A 17,659-nucleotide genomic window follows, 5' to 3' on the forward strand; every position below is an offset into this window, starting at 1 on the left:
GGTCAGGATGGGATGCATCTCTTCGATTTTGAGAACAATCAGTAGAAGGTCAAAGTCACAGGTAAAGTCGAATGTCCGGCCAATTGCAGGTAGCAGGTATTGTAATCTGAATGTTCCATCCTCGAACAGTTGCATTCCATTTTGTGTGTGTGTGTGTGTGTGTGTGTGTGTGTGTGTGTGTGTGTGTGTGTGTGTGTGTGTGTGTGTGTGTGTGTGTGTGTGTGTGTGTGTGTGTGTGTGTGTGTGTGTGACCTACACCTGTATTGCAACTTTGTAAAGTCAAGGAAATAGGTAAACTTCCAAAGAATACACACCACCAACGAAAGTCTGAATACTTAGCAAGCACAACTCGAACCGGTTGCACTGCAACTCAAAACTCCTTAATTTCGTCCGTGCTTTATTTATGCTGATTACGCAATAATGGTGTTATTAGCCTCACGTTGGAACACTGCACTGTCCCCATTTGTACAATTATATATACCGTATATGTATATATATACACACACACACACACACACACACACATATATATATATATATATATATATATATATATATATATATATATATATATATATATATATATATATATATATATATATATAAATTAATCAATCAATCAATCAATCAATCATTTCCTGTGGCACCCTCGGGGATGCATAGGGCCTCGATGAACTCACACCACCACATCCTATCTTGTGCTAACTCCTCAAGATCTCCCCAACACTCATCTCCAGCTTCCCGTCTCATTGTCCTCACCCACGTCTCTTTTGGCCTTCCTCTACCTCTCCTACCAAGTGCCACCCACCCTGGTGTACCTCGTACTATTCCCTGTCTCCTATACACATGTCCTAGCCACTTCCATCGTGAGAACCTAACATATTCATCGACCGGCTGCACTCCCGTTATTTCTCTAATTCTACTATTTGGTATCCTTTCCCACCACTTAACTCCTAATATTCTTCTAAGTGCTTTGTTTTCAAACACCAAGAATTTATTTTCCATAGTCACTGTGCTGTATCAAGACTCGTGTCCATAAATTAAGATACTCCTAACCATTACCTTATAAAGTTTGATTTTTGTATGCACAGAAAAATGGTTATTATTCCAAATATTTTTAAGCATTCCCATTGCCTGATTAGCCTTCTTTAACCTTTCCTCGAATTCAAAGTTCAAAGAACCATCCTTGGCTAAATAAGTACCTAAATATTTAAACCTATCAACTTGCTTTACAACCATACCTCCAATTACACATTCCTGTGCATTTTCCATATTCATATTGATTATTTCAGTTTTTCCACAATTAATAACCAAACCCACCTTGCGACCTTCACTCACCAAACAGTCCAACACTCTCTGCATCTCTTCTGGCCCATCACAAATCAAAACTATATCATCTGCATAATCTAAATCCAAAAGTTTCCTGTTCTCTCCCCAAAGTATACCTGCACCGGTTTCTGTTCCAACGCGTTTCATAATGTAATCAATGACCAATATAAATAGTAAAGGCGATAGAACACCACCTTGAATTACTCCGGACTTGACTTCAAACGAATCACTCAGACAATCATCAACCATCACTTTACAAAATGTGTCCTCATGCATGTTCATAATGACCCTCACAAACTCCTCTGGTATTCCATGATGTCTCATGATCTTCCCCATAGTCTCTCTCGAAACACTATCAAAAGCCTTTTCAAAATCAACAAAACAAAGACTTAACGGTACTCTCATTTCATTAACTTGCTGCATCAAATGCCTAACTATAAAGATCTGATCATTGCAACCACGTCCCTTTCTAAAACCAGCCTGTTCATCCCTCAGAATACCCTCAACCACCGGCTCCAACCTATTTAACAACACTCTACCGAAAACTTTCAAAGCTATCGGTGACAAAGAGATTCTCCTCCAATTACCACATTCACTCAGGTCTCCCTTCTTCGGAACTTTAACATTTTCACCATTCTTCCAAACTGATGGTAGTAACCCCGTCACCCATATCTTATTGAATAGCTTGGTCAAGATCATTATTAATCTATCCCCCTCCACTTTAAACATTTCCGGAAATAAACCATCCTCCCCTGGTGCCTTATTATTCTTTAACTGTTTTACTGCTTTCTCCACTTCTGCAAGCCTCAACTCTCCTGTTTCTATATTTAAATCTTCCTGAGCAGACGGTATATCCTCTTCTGGTAGTATTGGTCTATTAAGAACTGTCTCAAAATGCTCTTTCCATCTATTTTTAATATCTCCATCTTTGGTCAATAAATTTCCTTCCCTGTCTCTAACTGGTATTTCCTTGCGTTTACCTGCATTACCACTCAGTTCTCTAATCGATTCATATGCTATTCTTTGACTCTGTCCATCATTTTTGTTTATTAAGATTTCAGTCTCTGCAACCTTTTCATCCACACATCTTCTTTTATCTCTCCTAGCTAACCTTCTTACTTCTGAATTCAAACTCCAGTACGCAGCTCTTGCTAATTCAATCTCTCGTTCATCAACGCATTGCATCTCACTCCTCAATTTAGCCTCACCTCTCTTTTTTATCATATCCCACGTTTCCTCTGATATCCATTTCTTTCTCCTGAATCTATGTCTCCTTCCAATCGTACATTCAGCAGTCTCATGCAAAACTTTGTTCACATCCTCCCATATCTCATCTACACTTCTCTCCCCCTCTTCCAACGTTTCCAACACCAAAAACTTATTTCTGCATTCTAATCTGAATTCCTCCTTTTCTTCTCCTTCCCTTCTAAGCTTAACAATATCGTATCTACCAACACCAGATTTTTCCTTCTTCTGATTTTTAAGTTTAAACCTTATTTTTGCAATGCTGAGTTGATGATCACTACCAATATCCGCTCCCCGTTTAACATGAACATCTAGCAGAGAACTTCTATGCCTCCTACTGATAGCGATGTGATCAATCTGATTTTTATATTTTCCACACGGCGACACCCAAGTTGTCTTGTGTATATTGCCATGCTGAAAGAGTGTGCCCCCGATGACTAAGTCATTTGCTAGACAGAAGCTTCCAAACCTCACTCCGTTTTCACTCATCCTATTACCAACTCCCATCTTACCCATACATGCCTCATATCCCTCATTTGAACAGCCCATTACTGCATTAAAGTCTCCAATGCAGATCAAAACATCATGTCTAGGTACCCTTCCTACTCCTTGTTGCAACTTTTCATAAAATGTGTCTTTCCTTTTATCGAGTGCATCATTAGTATGTGCATAACACACAAACAGACTGATGTTGCCATGATTTGATTTAAACCGTGCGTATAACAATCGCTCATCTATAGGATCCCACTCACATAAAGCCTTATTTGCCTTACAACCCAGGAACAATCCTACTCCCTGATAATGCATTCCGTCCTGTCGGCCAGATATCAATAAACGTATACCATCCTCTAAATCCAACTTATCGACTCCAGTTAATCTAGTTTCTGTCAGAGCACAAATATCAAGTCCGTAATTTTGAAAAACCTTCACTAACTCATCGATTTTACCGTCATGATTTAGCGTTCTCACATTCCAGTTACCAATTTTAATTGTATTTTTTGCATTAACAAAGGAATTAGATTGTAATTGAGGCAACCGTATATATATATATATATATATATATATATATATATATATATATATATATATATATATATATAACTATATATATTTCTATATATATATATATATATATATATATTTCTATATATATATATATATATATATATATATATATATATATATATATATATATATACACATATATATATACTGTATACATATATACTTTATATATATATATATATATATATATATATATATATATATATGTATATGTATATATATATATATATATATATATATATATATATATATATATATATATATATATATATATATATATATATAATAAATCATCAACATCATCCGGACCTCCTTTCCCACCCCAAGGCAGGGCGGAGGGTAGCAATGTCCTGACAGTCCAAATTTGCCCACTCCAATGGGCCACGCTTCCATTCCCTCATCATTCAGACCCCTGGAATCCTGGCTCCACCTGATTCGCCAAAAACATTCACCACGTTCTGTAGCTTCAAATACTCGTATCCGATAGAGAGAGAAAAAAAAGAAAACGAACTTGATCACACAATCAAGCAAACAAACGCGTTTGTCGACAGCGTGACATGTGTCACGCCATGGCACGGTCATTGTTGGAATAAAGAACAGGTATGGTCAGTAAAAGAGTGGGTGGGATGGGATGAGATATTGGTGGTTTGTGGACCCTGGGTAGGAAAGTATTCCATTGGTAGTTGGTGTTATAGGCTTAGTGGCTTGACTGCAATGAAGGCTTGTTTTTAATCATCCTCCAAGAATGACAGGTTCACGCTAGTAAAGACATGGTGTGGGAGGCAAATAAACTGACAGGATGGGATGGAAGTGTGCTGTTATAATAGGTGCTCTAGGGTTAGTAGATTGAACGAGTGAATATTATTTTCAAAGTAATCTTGAACAACGACAGCAAGAACAATCCCACACACTCATGTGTTGTTCTAACTTGCCTGGCATCTTGCGTCTTAGGGAAAAAAATCTGGCGTCATGTCGCCAAAGATAAGGGTGTACAGAAGAAATGAATAGGTGATTGACTGACCTAATGTTAATAAGACCACACACAGATGAGATCAGTTTTACGCGCACTGCATGAATACAACTTAATATAGAGATATATTTATAATGACAGTTATTTACTTGACAAAGTTACAGTGTAATAGTTAAAGTATTCATGATTACGATTACTTTTCGAATGTAATCGATTATGATCGAGATTACTTTGCAAATAATGCACATTTATTCGATTACGTTTATATTAAAATTTGTAATCGATTGCAATCGATAAGGATTACAGATTACGATTACTTCATGCCTGACTTACACTACATCATACAGTCACACTCTCACTACCTTACACACCCACATTCTTACTGCCTCACACACCCATACTCTTATTGCCTCACACACCCGCACTCACTGCATCACGCACCTACACTCTCATTGCCTCACACACCCACACTCTCACTGCATCACACACCCACACTGTCCCTCCAGCAAACACCAACACTCTCCCTGCAGCTAACACCCACACTCTCACTGTCACACAGTCACATTCTTAATTTCCCACACACTCTCTCACTCACTGCTTCTTACACCTACACTGTCACAGCATCACACACCCTCTCTACTACCCCACTCAACTCCCTCCTGCCTTACATTCCTCCCTCCTGCTTCTTCTCTTTTCCTGCCTCACCCTCTCCCTCTTGCTCCATATACATACCTCCTGTCTAGCAACCGATTGGCCATAACCTTAAACCTCTCCCTATCCAGAGCTAATCTCTGCTGCTTTTCATTTTTTCTCCAGCCTCAGACCAACTTACACTTGCTTTAGTTCGCGTAAGTTCCTACTGCCTCGTAAACTTCCCTTTGCCTCGTACCTCTCTACCCTCTCTTTAACTCCCTTTCTCCCTGTCTCACACTCGCCTGCCTTTGCCTCTCTCCTTTTTCTACTCCTACCCTCATCCTTCATTCTTTACACCACCCTTCTTCCTCATACCAACCTATTTTGCTTTATCTTTTTCCCTGCCTTACCCATCTTCTTGCCCCACAACCCTCCCTCCTTCCTCACACTCTTACTCACCATCCCTCTCACACTTTCCACCTCATTCATACCCATTCCTCTTCATAACCACTCTCTCTAACACTCAGCCACCCTCACACTCATACTTCCTTTCACCCACATTCCCTGACACCATATTATGTCTTATTCATTCCTTGACTGGTTTCACACGCACCTGCTTTTTATCCCACTCATCTACTCCTGGCTCAGTAACAGGCTGTCTCTCTCCCTCAGTTACAACTTCTTGCTTCAATGACGACCATCATATCTACCCTCTCCTCCACCTCCAACTCACTCTTTCTTTGCCCCCGATTGATTCTACTTCCGCTTTAGCTTCACATCCTTACCTCTCATCCCTCCATTGTCCTACCTCACACCTACCTACCTCTACCTTGCTCCTCTCGATGTCAGACACCTTTCCTTCCTGTCTCACTCCCACCTCCTTTACCCCTTATCTTCCTTTGCCTCACACCCAACAATTCCCCTCTTACACCTCTCCATGCCTTCCAACCATCGCTACCGAGCATATAATCTTTCCTCTTCCCGGTCACTCTTACTTGCCCTACTTCCACCCTCCACCTACTGCCCACCTGTCTTTGGCTGACACACCACTCCTACCTCCTACCTCTCATTGTCTCACATCCTTCCCGATCTGCATCATGCCACTTCCTCCCTCCTGCCGCTGCCTCACCACCATTTACTCGAAGCAACAAGTTCCTGCTTCACATCTCTCTCTCTCTCTCTCTCTCTCTCTCTCTCTCTCTCTCTCTCTCACCACCTTCATTCCATCTACCTCTTACACCCACTGACTGGAGAGCAAGTCTCACACACACACACACACACACACACACACACACACACACACACACACACACACACACACACACTAAATCTCACCGCCCACTCGGGAGCTATAAATAATGCATGGTAATTCCATAAATTTACGACCCGGTGCAGGTCATGGAGCATTACACGTTTGTGTTTTATGAGGCTGGCTGCATGACTCAGATATAAGTCAGTTCAGGGGGAAAGGAAGACTTTGTTGTGGGGCAGTGTGGTATTCTTTCTATTTTGCCTTAATCCTACAAGATTCGCTCTTCCTAAAAAAATGCTGTGCACCACGGTTGGCCTGTCCTAGGCTGAATATTATCGACTGGATGTGTAGATATTGGCGTGTGCGAAAGATGAAAAACTGCGGCATTCAGGTGGGAAAGTGTTTTATTAATGATTACCTTTGATACATTTCTCTCAAGCTGAATTAAATTGTCTGTATGTGACAAATATTAAATATACTAGCAGGGGTACGCGGCGTTGCCAGGGCCAAAAAGGCGAACACTCTAATCCTAGTTGTACTGGTTCAATCACTCTTTCTACTCCAGGAAGACCATGTACCTCTTATGCTTTTGAAGATGGATTATAAGAGGTCCAGGAACTTTCTATTTCAGCTTTCGCAGACTAGCGCACAGTATCTGTGCGCACTTGTTTACTATTACTGGTGACCTCAAATGACCTCGGAGGTAAACCTCACATAGCCTGTGTCCGAACTGGAGGTTATGTGAGTCTCCATGCCAAAAATTGGGCTCCTGGATCCAATAGGTCTAGCGTGTATTACTGGTGACCTCAAATGACCTCCGTCCGGTGAACTCAAATGACCTCAGAGGTCAACCTTACATACTCTGTGTCCGAACTCGAACTGATATGAGTCTCCATGCCAAAATTGGGCTGCAGGGTTACCTGGCGTTGCCCTGGCCAAGAAGGCGAATACTCAACCAGTGACCTCAAATGATCTAGATCTGAATTTTGACACCCCCTAAAACCATCCTTGGGTCACCCTGACTAGGAATATATATGGGTCTGGTGGTCTCTGGCCCTTGGTCTGGGCGTGATTGAAGGACAAACAAACAAACAAACAACGCTGTTCTTATATACTTTTATGTATATACAGCATACACAGATGCCATCGTACTGTGCTTGTGGTGCTCGTGTGTGAACATGCAAGCTAGCACACAAAAGAGAGAGAGAGAGAGAGAGAGAGAGAGAGAGAGAGAGAGAGAGATAGGCCTTAAGTCAACAATATACAGTTTAGTCCTTTCCTCTCAGTAACTTCGAGATTTTATTCTCACGGGCCCTAGCTTATTGTGAAAAGACCACATTACTTGCCTTTTAAAATCCATATCCAATCCAAGTTACTGGGTATCCAAACCGACTATATACCTTCCGTAACCTCACTCTACTGTTGTCTTTATATAGGCTACTTATTCGGCCTTGCTTGGTGTGTAAAACTGAAATGCGTGGGGGGGGGGGGACAGATTTATTTTTAAACAGGGTGAAGTCAAAGCTTTTTCATATACTAAGCCCCTTTTCATTTACCGACTTTCACAAACGTCTCCTCTCGTCGCACTGATACATCATCTCTTTACTATCACTACTTCATTGGTCACTACTCTTCTGAAGTGTCTACGGCAGGTACTACATAGCACCCGTCTGGTAGCACACTCATCGTTTTGTGTTCAACTTTCTAAAGCTAAAGTTAACCAACACCGTGAGTCCATTATGTTTACAACATGTCACCTCTGCTCTGTCTTTCTCAGTTTTTATCCTCTCTGCCCATGACGCAGTCTTTAAAACACTATGTGTCCAGACATCAATGAACGAATCTCGTTTATTTAATTTCTTTCTTGGAAAGGACAAGAAATGGACTTCCAGTCTTTGTTCCTTTACGTAAAATATTACTCCGTTTCATCCAATGATGTATTTCATATTGTATCTTGCTACCGCCAGCCGATTTGATACAGCTCATGGGTAGTTTTTCGAAATGTAGTGATTAAATAGTCACCATCACGCCCATCACAACAAGTCGTCTTCCCTAAGCTGAATTATTTAGTTAGGTAGGAACAAGAAAATATATACTAGAAAATATGTCCTCGAACTGAAGGGGTTAAAGGCGCTAAGCTGGGTCTGTGTCAGGAGAGGTAAACCAAATATGGCAGAATACAGTGTTTGAAGTCTGGAGGTCATAAGCATGGGAAAATGGTAGAATGTCGTCCACTCTATAATTTTACACTGCTGCACCGATATTTGTCTAATCATTTCTCCACAGTTACATCTGGTATGATTAAGTCTTTCTGCAAGCATATTATTTTGTCAGCTATGGAAATGATTTTGATATCAAGCATAAACTTCATAGTCTTCAATAACCACTTGCCTATATGAAATTTTTCCCGCTAGTATAGGTAACGAAGTACAAGAACCGGTGCCAAGGCACAGCAAATCCGTCCCCGGCAATCATTTCAGTGCTGACATAAACACAAGATGTCTAGTCAAAGACGTCACTTATCAAATTTGGAGTAAATCGTGTGAAAATTGACGATTTTATGCCCATTTGAAATTTTAGGCTCGACCCACCTGACATTGACCCCCTACCGCTAACTGAGGGATGACCCCCCCCTGATGTAATGAGGCATGTTATAGGATGCAGATTGAAAGGTGCACCTTTAGGTTTTGGTTTCATGTTGATATGACGAATTTGAAAGGAGTTATGGCGAAATATATATATATATATATATATATATATATATATATATATATATATATATATATATATATATATATATGGAGCCTCTGTGGTACAGTGGTAGAGTGTGCGTTTCGTACACGGGTGAGCCAGGGTTCGCGCCCCGCCAGGGTAATAAACTTTGGGAGTGTTCACCCGGCCACGTACTACACTGGCGGACACAAGGGGTGCTGTGGTTGAACCAGTGTCGCTTACTATAAAGTATGCTTGCACCCAGTCGGCTTGCGCGGGCCGATTGCACTTGGTTCACAAACTACACACACATCCAAAGCCACTCCAACACGACAGTTACACTTACAAGCACTTCTCACCCTACATACAATCTCTACTAGACAGCCTAAGCCACTTGGTAGAGATACATTGGCGGTATCGTCCCGACTTCGGTCGGGAGAGGCCGGTCCTGCAGTGGATACTCAAACGACTGATGATGATATATATATATATATATATATATATATATCTTACATTTTGGGGGACCTACAGTCCGGGCCTTGGCTCAGTTTGGCCGAAAAAATTAATCAGGTGATCAGATGGTCATAGCCCATCATTCCTGTAATTTTAGTCAAAATCGTGCCAGAAGTTTTTGTGTAAAGTTGTTAACAGACAGACAGGCAGGCAGGCAGGCAGACAAACAAACAAACAAACTGAATGAACATGAATGAAAACAATACCCGTCCCTGAACCCCACCTGGGTGAGGACGGATAAATATCAGCTCACTTATATGGCTCGCTGCTGCTTCACACATTCAACTCCAAAATTATCTAATTTCTAATCAGCCACTTGACATAACTACTTGTTGGTAATCCTTAAAGAGACTTTGAACCAGCTCTTAAAAATTTACACAAAGACACCTTTGAACTGATTCAACGAATTTGTAATCGTGTACATAAGTGCACATTCCGGTATGAAGAGAATCCACCAACACAAGGCAAATAATATATTAGGGCTAAGGTAGGTTAAGTTAGGAAAAGTTTGATTATTTTACCATAAAATCGGTTAGATTAGGTTAGGTTTGGTTAGAATAAATAAGACTGGATTAAGTTTCGAAAATTTATGTTAGGTTTGATAAACAGCCAATGACAAGATTAGTCTTCAAAAATGGCGTTTTAAAATGGCGTCCGTCTCCCTTCTCGCACCACAAGAGGGCGTCCGTCTGGCCTAGTACACCACATGAGGGCGTCCGTCTGTCTTCGGAACTGTGAACAAACACCGTTTTTTAAGCGCTTTTCACCAACTTCAAATAAAACAAAAAACATCGAAACCTGAAAACGCTATCAGAAAATATGCAAAGAATCCGATGATGAGATAAGGTACAGAAAACAACAGAAAACTGAAAAAAAAAAAAAAAAAAAAAGTGGTCCAATGTCTCCAAGATTACCTACTTCAGTTTGACGATATCATGTTTAATTCATGTTAGCTTCAGGCGATTATAGTCAGCGTATGGGACACTTTTCATAATGAAGTTCCAGCAGCCAATTCAGTACAGTGATGACTATTTGATGCTTTATGCGTGCTTCCCTAGGACGATTTTATGTAAATCTGGGCAGACCTCTGGTAATTCAACGTCTTTCATTGTCATATCTGTGCGATGACGTCTTTCTGCCCGCGTCACATGAAGCTGGGCATGTGAGATCAGCGTTAGCTTATCTTGTTCCTGTGGTTGAAGAAAACCTCCCGACTGCTCTAAAATCATTAATCCTACATCACCCACTTTCACAGGGTATATCTCTCTCTGTACAGTCAACACACGACCAGCTCATCTCACCAATTTGTTTGTTCTCATATGCACCTCTTTAAAACCTCAAACACTTTCATTCTCGAGAGACATTTTGAAATTTGCTTTTACTGCAGTCAAACCACGATTTGTTCAAAACACGTTCTTGTGGTGATCTCCCCCACCCCCCATCTACTGTACATTCCAGCCATTCCTTTGCTTACCACGCACAATTTCTCTCTCTCTCTCTCTCTCTCTCTCTCTCTCTCTGACGGTTTCATGACGCGAGCTAAACTACGCGGTCAACGAACGCGCTTGTTTAATTTATTCGTGTTACCTCAAGGGCGAATTTGCAAAGCTCGGGGGAGTTCTCTAATGACAGAATTTAGCTCCACTGCATCTACGGCATTCTCTTCAGGCTAAGATAATTACCATGCGTCCCACTTCCATTTCTAGCGATATTCTTGTTCACCTCCTCACGTCACTCTATGTTCACCTCTGTTTTACTTACTTCATTCTCAGAACACCTCCATTTGATAGATCCAGTTTTGCAAATGGTCATTTCCACCTGTTTGACTCACTCCGTCCTATGATCATCTCCATCTGAGTTATTTCCCTAACAGTGATAATTTCATTCCGTTTCGTTTACCTCAGTCCACGATCATTTCATTACGTTTCACCGGCTTCACTCTAGACAGTCACGTTTCCCTCACCTCACTCTACGATCACTTCACTCAGTTTCACTTACTTCACTATAGGACAGTCACGTTTCCCTCACTCCACTCTACAACCACGTAATTTCGTTTCACTCATATCACTTTACAATTCCTTCATTACAGCTTGCTCACTAAAGTCTATGATCATTTTCATTTTCATCTCACTTCATTTCACATCAATTTCATTTCATTCGCTTCACTCTGGTCATACTTCATTTCAATTCCCCCTCACTTCAATTCACCTCACTTCACTTCACTTCCCCTTACTTCATATCATTTTACTTCACCTCACTTTACGTCACATCGCTTCACTTCTATTCGTTTCAGTTTCCTTCCACTTCACTTCAGGTCAGTTCCATTCTACTCACTTCACTTGTCTTCACTACCGTATACTTAACTTCACCTCACTTCACTTTATTTAACTTCACTTCGTTATATCACCCTACCACTTCATTTTATTTTGCGTCACTTTTTTTCACGCTTTTGCTGTCCTCCCTTCACAACACTTCACTTCACTTTGCTCAACTTCCACACTTCATTTTACCTCGGTTCACTTCACCATACATCGTTTTACCTCATTTCACACTGCCTCACCTAACTTCAGTTCATCTCGCTTCACATCATCTCGTTTCGTTCACTTCACTTTTCTTCATTTCGCTGTACCTCACTTCACTTCACATCCCCTTATTCACTTCGCCTCACTTCATTTTAACTCTCTCTCTCACTGCAATTTAAATTACTTCGTTTAACATCTCCTGACTTCACTTTGCCTTACTTCACTTCCCCTCACTTCATTTAACTTCAATCAACTACACTTCCTCTCACCTGCAGTCAGTTCCGTTATGGTCACTACACTTCACCTCGCATCGTTCTGCCACATCACCTGTCTTTACTTCACATCAGTTCAACTCACTTCATCGTACTCCACTTCACCTCACCTTACCTCCATATACTTAGCCTCGCCCAACTTCACATCACTTATCACTTCACCTCATCTCACGTCATTACACAGAATTTCATTTCACCTCACCTCACTTCACGTCATTTCGGTCTGGTCCTTCATTTCCACCTCAGCCTCCCAGTATTTAGCTTTCTCTTGCATTACCCTTCATGTACTGAACGTCATCTCCCTATGAAACAGGTCTGCTCTATTTCCACTGCCTTTCTCATTCACATCTCTCTCTCTCTCCCTCTCTCTCTCTCTCTCTCTCTCCGACGGTTTCATGACGCGAGCTAAACCACGCAGTCAACGAACGGCTTGTTTAATTTATTCGTGTTACCTCAAGGGCGAATTTGCTAAGTTCGGGGGAGTTCTCTAGTGACGGAGAATTTAGTTCCAGTGCTTCTACGGTATTCGCTTCAGACTAAGATAATTTCCATGTGTCTCACTCCCATTTCTAGCGTTATACTTGTTCACCTCGCTCACGTCACTCTATGCTCACCTCTGTTTCACTTACTTCATTCTCAGAACACCTCCATTTGATAGATCCAGTTTTACAAATGATCATTTGCACCTGTTTAACTCACTCCAGCCTATGATCATCTCCATCTGAGTTATTCCCCTCACAGTGATAATTTCATTCCGTTTCGTTTACCTCAATCCACGATCATTTCATTACGTTTCACTTTAGACACTCACGTTTCCCTCACCTCACTCTACGATCACTTCACTCAGTTTCACTTACTTCAGTATAGGACAGTCACGTTTCCCTCACTCCACTCTACAACCATGAAATTACGTTTCACTCATTTCACTCTACGATTCCTTCATTACAGCTTGCTCACTTCAGTCTATGATCATTTTCATTTTTATCTCACTTCATTTCACATCAATTTCATTTCATTCGCTTCACTCTGGTCATACTTCATTTCATTTCCCCCTCACTTCAGTTCACCTCACTTTCCTTCCCTTCATTTAATTTCATTTTTCTTCACCTCATCTTAGTTTACGTCACTTCGTTCACTTCTGTTCATTTCAGTTTCTCTCCACTTCACTTCAGGGCATTTCCATTCTACTCACTTCACTTGTCTTCATTATGCTTAACTTTACTTCATTTCACTTCAGGTCGTTATATCGCCCTACCACTTCATTTTATTTAGCCACTTATTTCACCTTTTAGCTGCCCTTTCCTTCACAACACTTCATTTCACTCTACTGAACTTCCACACTTCATTTTACTTCAGTTCACTTCACAATACTTTTACCTCATTTCACACTGCCTCACCTAACTTCAGTTCAACTCGCTTCACTTCACCTCATTTCGTTTACTTCACTTCACTTTTCTTCATTTCGTTGTACCTCACTTCAGCTCACATCCCTTTACTTCACTTCGCCTCACTTCATTTTAACTCTCTCTCACTGCAGATTAAGTTAGTTCGTTTAACATCCCCTGAATTCACTTTGCCGTACTTCACATCCCCTCACTTCAATTAACTTCATCCCAATCAACTACACTTCCTCTCACTTGCAATCAGTTCAGTTATGGTCACTATGCTTCACCTCACTTCATTCTGTCACATCACCTGTCTTTTATGTCACATCAATTTAACTAACTTCACCAAACTCCACTTCACCTCACCTCACCTAATTTATCTTTGCCTCGCCCCACTGCAAGTCACTTTACTTCACCTTACCTCACTTCATTACATAGAATCTCATTTCGCCTCACCTCACTTTACATCATTTCGGTCTGGTCCTCCATTTCCACCTCAGCCTCCCAGAATTCAGCTTTCCCTTCGTGTTCTTAAATGTTACCTTCCTTTGAAACAGTCCACTCTGTTTCAACTGCCTTTCTCATTCACATTTCCATACTTTCTCTCTCTCTCTCTCTCTCTCTCTCTCTCTCTCTCTCTCTTGGTTCTCCTTCCGTTTCTCGTCCTTTTTTTTTTTTTTTATTCCCTTGTCTCCTCTCCCTGTCTGTGTCTCTCTGTCTTTCTTCTACATCTCTTCCCTTTTCTTTCTCTACCTCTATTTCGTCTTGTTATCTTCCTCCCTTCCTCTCTACATCTATTTCACTCTGCATTTCTTTTTCACTCTAATTTAATCTCCGTTTTTCTCTATCGCTCCCCCTATTTCTAGTTTATACTCTTACTTCTCTGTCTCCATTCCTCTCCTTCTCACCCAGTTTTTCCCTTTCTTTTTTTCTCCCTTCTCAATTGCCTTCAGTACACATATCCACGAAGTAAGTAAAAAAGTAAATGGAGCTTTAATATATGATATCACAGTAAGGAATTGTTTCAGCAAACTCGTATATTGGCAATACAGTCTCGTGTATTTAATATTCTCATCTATTGTAATATTATCTTGGGTACAGTTAATAATACTGCGACAAAAAGTCCCTGCAAGCTACAGAATTTTGCTGAAAGAACTGCAGATGAAAGTGCCTGAAAGTGTGACCACGTAAGTTCTATATTTAAAGCGGGAAAATGGCTATTTCTTCTACTGATAAAGCAGATCTCTTCGCTCAGACTTTCTCCTCCAATTCCACCTTAGACGATTCCGGTGCTGTTCCTCCATCACTTCCCCTCTCTGACTTCCTCATGGCTAACATTAAAATTTCTTCAGCTAATGTATTTTCTGCCACTGCTGGCCTCAGTACTAATAAGGCATATGGGCCTGATGGAGTCCCTCCTGTTGTTCTCAAGAACTGTGCTTGTGCTTACACCCTGCCGAGGCAAACTCTATCGCCTTTGTCTGTCAACGTGTACCTTTCCTTCTTCCTGGAAGTTTGCTCTCATTCAGCCAGTCCCAAAGAAGGGTGACCATTCCCAACCTCTAACCATCGCCCAATTGCTTTAACATCCTGTATCTCAAAAGTTTTTGAGTCTATTCTTAATAGAAAAATTTTAAAGCATCTTTCCTATCACAACCTTCTTTCTGATCGTCAGTATGGGTTCCGTCAGGGACGCTCCACAAGCGATCTTCTCACCTACCTTTCAGACTCCTGGTCATCCTCCTTTCGGGACTTTGGCGAAAGCTTTGTCATTGCACTTGACATCTCAAAGGCTTTCGATCGAGTCTGGCATAAATCTTTAATTTCCAAACTGCCCTCTTACGGTTTCTATCCTTCTTTCTGTGCCTTCATCTCTAGCTTCCTTTCTGGTCGTTCTATAGCAGCTGTTGTAGACGGCTATCGTTCTTCTCCTAGATCTATTAACAGTGATGTTCCTCAGGGCTCTGTCCTATCACCAACTCTCTTCCTTTTATTCATCAATGTCCTTCTAAGCTGTACATCTAACCCTATCCACTCATACGCTGATGACTCCACCCTTCACCTTTCCATTCGATTCTCACAACGTCCATTTCAGCAGTTACTTGAACAGGCAAGGGATGAGGCTATGGCACACCTAATGTCTGACTTAGCTCGTATCTCTGACTGGGGTAAAAATAATCTGGTTGTTTTTAATGCATCAAAGACTCAGTTTTTGCACCTATCAACCCGACAAAATCTTCGACAGGTATACCCACTTATGTTTAATAATACTCAACTTAATCCTGCATCATCCTTGAACATGCTTGGGGTTTCATTTGCTCGGGACTTGTCTTGGAAAGATCATATTACATCTCTTGTAAAATCTGCTTCCAAGCCATTGGGTGTGCTAGGCCGACTCCGTTCCTTCTTTGCCCCTGCACAATTGTTGACTCTATACAGTGGTTTTATCCGCCTCTGTGTGGAGTACAACTCTCATGTGTGGGGAGGCTCCCCACATACAGCTCTTCTCAATAGGGTGGAGTCAAAGGCTTTTCGTCTCATTAACTCTCCCCCTCTTACTGACTCCCTTCAACCTCTGTCTCTTCGCCGCAATGTTGCATCTTTATCTCTTTTCTATCGCTACTTCAATGGTCACTGTTCCTCTGAACTGTCTGCATGCATTCCTCCACTTCTACGACGGGCGCGTAGCACCCGTCTAGCAGCAAACTCTCACCCCTTTTCTGTCCAACTCTCTAATGCAAGAGTTAACCGTTACTCCCAGTCCTTCATTTATGCAACAGGTCAACTCTGGAACTGTCTCCCTCTATCTGTACTTCCTGCTTCCTATGATCTCCAGTTTTTCAAACGCAGTGTGTCCAGGCATCTCGAAATGAATGGATCTTGAATTTGGCTCTCTCTTGTATTTTGTTTTTCTCTTGGAAGGAACAGTTTTGCGGGCTCATGGCCTTTGGTTCCTTCTTCCTCATATAAAATATATATATATATATATATATATATATATATATATATAAGAAAATGAATTAACTTTTAACACAGCGATAGCTATCTACAAGTATCTGAATAACCGTTACCGACGACATCTATTGTCTCTTCCGACTGTACACAATGTGACTTGTAGTCTAACAAAGAAGCAAAAGAAATCTCAATTATCCTAATGCAAACACTGGCTCGAGAGCCAGGTTTCTCTCTCTCTCAGGGGGCCAAAATTATGGAATCAAATTCCGTTGAGCGTAAAGGAAACTAAAAACTCGGTATTCAAGACAAAACTAGAGAAGTATCTAATGCCTTCGAAACTTGTGACTTCAAATTTTATCATGATATGGCCACCATAAAAAGAAAAATTCTACCTGATCAGCCGTATGTAACTACTGTGCAGCACATAGTGATTTATAACAGAATAACAACTGTTGGGGGAAATGAACTTTTTAAATTTAATTTTCATTTAATCCTCAATTATCTCTTCATTTCCATTCGTTTTCTTTTTCTTCCCATTCTTCTGATTCACTTTCCTCCCTATGTCATTACTCTCCTGTTCAATCTTAGCCTTCCTTCATTTCATTTATCCTCCCCTGTCCCTTTCCTTTACCTCTCACCTCCTTCTCTTCGTGCTTCCGTTCCTTCATGTTCTACTTTTCTCGTTTCCCCTTCCCTTCCCTCTCAATTTTCCATAATACTTCCAGTCTTTTTCCTCGCTTTCTTTTCGCTTTCTCCTCCCCTTCTACTTCTCTTCCGCGTATCCTTTTCCTTCTTTTACTTTTCCC

This window comes from Coenobita brevimanus, chromosome 28, assembly GCF_032717465.1.
Source record: "Coenobita brevimanus isolate Jiangsu-jjx chromosome 28, ASM3271746v2, whole genome shotgun sequence".
NCBI classification, from domain to species: domain Eukaryota; kingdom Metazoa; phylum Arthropoda; class Malacostraca; order Decapoda; family Coenobitidae; genus Coenobita; species Coenobita brevimanus.